Genomic DNA, 4498 nt, shown 5'->3' with positions numbered 1-4498 from the left:
AATGCGTTCATTAGGAAAAATATTTGTTGTGTGTTTAGTCAAAAATTCCCCTAAACTTCTGATGCTTTACTTCTGCCCTTATAACACCCTGTTCCAGTATACAATACTTTAATTGTAATCGTAATAATATTTCAATCGAAGCTTGTTTAACGTATTATCCTACCTGCTTCCGCTACCTTCTTTTGCACCTCTTCACAATATCTTAAACTTGTCATCTTAACAGCATCTTACTTTTGTGGTCGTTAGAAGTATCTATATTATCTTCCTCCCAGTCAAACTTTCTGACAATTCACTTTCGTTCCTTTCGCCATCTTGGCATCTTACCTTCTCACATCACTTGTGCTTAACGATCTTTTATCTCTATTAAAGTATAGCCATTAATTTCAGTTTTTGCCCTCATTTTCCTACTATCAGATGAAGGACCAGAGGGAAATAATATTATCTTCCAGCATCCACGCGCCAAATAATCTTTACCATCGTTCCAAGCTGTATGTTAACTACTTTGACCGCAAATCATCACCAAGAGCTCTCTACCTTATTTTAATATTTTCATTTTTAACTTATTTTTATATAGTGTATTGAAATATTAGAAATGCAAATCCGTCTTGAGTTCGATACTTATTTGAGACTAGTTTGATCGTTAGGTGGCAGCTAGCGCTAGTCCACTGCAGCTTTGACCAGGTGGAGCAGTTATCCGAAAGAATTGTGTTTTGCTCGTCCCTGTAAATCTTTGTGGGTTTGTACTCTTTTCAAAAATTATTAAAACTGAAGAGTGAATGTGTTGAAATTTGTAGCCATTATACGAAATATGTGGAAAAAAAAAAGCTAACGTTTTTTAAAAAGTCATGTTCAAGTTGTTTTTGGTATTTTGGTGAAGATTGAAGACAACACATTCGGATTTATAAACCCACTTTAATAAAATGAACAAAAAATGTTATGAAAAAAGTAACATACAAATAGTATTCCATAACTTGAAAACAGATTCATTATCAAAAGTAAAATTTGATGAGCGCTCTCAGTTGTGATTGCTGTTGATTTGGCAATTATTACGCTGTGAACAATTTTCACAACTAAATAAACTTGCCCATGCTCAGAGTTACATCTGTCGTTCCAGAACGATGTATAGATGTGAAGGGGAAAAATTTCACCCATGAAACTGATACAAAACAACAAGCGGCTACCTTTGATCGATTTAAGAATTCTCTACAACGCCAAAGTTTCGAATAATATTTATATTGTTTTTTTTTAAATATTTAATCCCTACTTCACGTAAAAATGTTAAATATATATAATATATGATATCTGTATTAACATATCTCATACAAAAATTAACTGATGATGCAAGACTAGTTGGTATATCTGGAATCATACGTGAAAAAAAATGGTACTGCTATCCTTCGATTAAACAACCAAATCACAAAAATCAACTACCAATAATTCTATACTCTTTTACTCTTTTACTTGTTTCAGTCATTTGACTGTGGCCATGCTGGAGCACCACCTTTAGTCGAGCAAATCGACCCCATGACTTATTCTTTGTAAGTCTAGCACTTATTCTATCGGTCCCTTTTGCCGAACCGCTAAGTTACGGAGACGTAAACACACCAGCATCGGTTGTCAAGCGATGTTGGAGGGACAAACAGAGACACACAAACACACACACACACACACACATACACACACACACATACATATCTATGGCAGGCTTCTTTCAGTTTCTGTCTACCAAATCCACTCACAAGGCTTTGGTCGGCCCGAGACTATAGTAGAAGACATTTGCCCAAGGTGGTACGCAGTGGGACTGAACCCGGAACCATGTGGTTCGTAAGCAAGCTAGAAAAAAATGGGAAAATGAGCTTTCAATTTTAAAAGAAAAGGTCTTTCATGATTCTAAAAATAAAAAATTATTACCTATTATTAAAATTCCAAGTAATACGTTTATGTTTTGAAAAGACATGATGCATTGGTTCTTAAAAACGTCTTGGCTGGGAATATTTAAAATAAAATTGGGAATCTTTAAAATAAAACAATTTCATACTTTTTTTCTGAAATGCAAAGTAAGATATCACCACATCTTTTCACTGGTCATGAAAAAATGTTTTGGCGTTGCTCTTCGTTCTTTCACAATAAAAATAATATTAAGTCGAGAAAAAAGTTCAGTCAGATTTATTGCGAAAAGAAAAAAAAAAACAACAAAGAAGCAAAAGCTAGAAAAAATTAATCAAATTTTACTCAGATGTTGTAGATAGATGTAGCATATAAAGCAAGAATGGAAAGCCTTATGGCGGTTTTTGATAAGATTAAAGAAAGGTATGACGAACTAGCTAGCAAAATGTTTAGCATAGATTTTGCCTTTGTAAAAAGAAATCAACCGTCGCGCTAAAGTAGAAATCTGAATTAGAATGGAATAAGTGTGTGCATTCGTGACTTCTTGAATATTTCATTGCTGTCCATATTATGGAATCAACAAGAAATTAAATTTTCAGTATATTATCGAAAACGAATCAAAAATAGTTATTATTATTAATAAAGCATCATTAACTTGAAAGAAACCTGTGCAAGCAATTGTACTAAAATGGGAATTAGCTGATTTTTCAACAACATTTCTTGAAGCAACAACAGTAGAGAATATATTTAAGATAGCGAACTTGAATAATGCTATACTTGACATATAATACAACAATAAATATCATTGTATTGTAGTCTAGTGAAGTCAGTACCATGCTTGGACAAAAATCTAGAATTATTACAGAATGCATTCAAGGATTTCCAGGCATTATGAATTGGAAAATTTTCAATCAGCGATTAAACTTTTATTTTAGATAATTCGATAAATGAACTCAATGATATAGGCCATTTCGAGAATCTTGGGACCATGATTTAAGTTATTTTTCATTAGTCTAATGAAATAATTACTCTTCTCGAACTCGTTTCCATTTGTCAACTCGTAGATGCGACGTCACTTACCTGTTTTAGACACTTCGATGCGTGTAACACTAAACCCCAATTTAATGAGAATTTGGAAATTAAAGAATCACTTAAATTATAAGCGGAATAAGAAATTATATGGTTTGTAGAATACTTAGATTCTTAAAAAGCTAAAATTTAAGTAGAGTTACTGATATTTATGTTTTCCTAATAATTCATGTTACTAAATTTCAATTTAGTTCAAATTTCACAAGAGTTGTCAATATTTTATTGCCGCATGGGGAATTTAAAAAAATTTACATTGAACCTGTGATTAAGATGTTGACAGCCCTACGAATGCATCGTACCCACCTTTTGTATTTTTTAATATTTTACTTGGCTTAGTCATTGGTCTCTTTTCCGAACCGCTAGATAACAGGGATGTAGACAAACCAACACCAGTTGTCAAGTGGTTGTGAGAGACGAGCACAAACACAGACATAAACTCACATGTACGCACACCACACACACACACATGTCACCAATTCCTCATCAGTTATCGGCCAAGATGTTGAGCGCAATAATAACACGAAATTGCGCTCGACACCTTGACCAATAACTGACGGAAAGACTAACCGGCATCTCTTGTCAAGAGTACAGGCGACAGTTAGATCGTCGTTCGTCTGTGCAATCAGTGCATTTAGAAGACGTCTTTCCGACCGTCTGTCTATTACTATACGTGTTTCACTTCTGAAAATATTATTCACGTAACGCAACGCACTCCTTAATTTTGACCCATTCGTAGAAATATTCTTGGAATATTTTTTGTGCAACTCTAGGCGGTCTCCTTCCTTTCTTTTGTCTCTTTTTCACCTTGCTTTTTCTGTCTTTCTCTGTCTTCCTCTCTTTCCCTCCGTGTGTCTTGTTCTTTCTCTGTCTTTCTTTTCCTCCGTGTGTCTCGTTCTTTCTCTGTCTTTCTCTCTTTCCCTCCTTGTTGTTCTCTAGTTCCTGTGACTCTTTCTCCCTCCTCCTATTATCACGTGACCGGTCACGATCGAAGGTGGTGTCATTCGTGTCGCGTTGCTTTCAACCCAATCGATCACACATCACTGAGTTCCTCGCTCTGCTTTCTCTTGTTTGTTGCTAGCCCACAGCTTTTTTTTGTTGTATATGTATTATTATTCTGTTTATTCTGTTTATTTATTTCGTTTTTCGTATGTCCATTTCCGAATTCCGTGTTTACCCTTGTTTGTTCATCTTGTTTTATGTCTTGGTCGCATTCCCATCCAGTTCTCTTGGTCGTTGCCTCCAGGGTGAATGCAATATTATCGATAATGGCACGAAATTGTGCTCGACACTTTGGCCGATAACTGATAAGGAAGTGGTGACCTGTGTTTGTTCTCCGCTCGTCTGTGCATTCAGTACATATAGTAGATGTCTTTCCGTCCGTTTGCTTATTACAATACGTGCTTGAGTCATGAATACACACACACACACACACACACACACAGATATATATATATATATATATGTATATGTATATATGTATGTATGTATACAGACATAGATAGATAGATAGATAGCTACATAT

The sequence above is a fragment of the Octopus bimaculoides genome, chromosome 17, assembly GCF_001194135.2.
Source record: "Octopus bimaculoides isolate UCB-OBI-ISO-001 chromosome 17, ASM119413v2, whole genome shotgun sequence".
Classification (NCBI taxonomy): domain Eukaryota; kingdom Metazoa; phylum Mollusca; class Cephalopoda; order Octopoda; family Octopodidae; genus Octopus; species Octopus bimaculoides.
Note: the sequence above shows the minus strand (reverse complement) of the source record.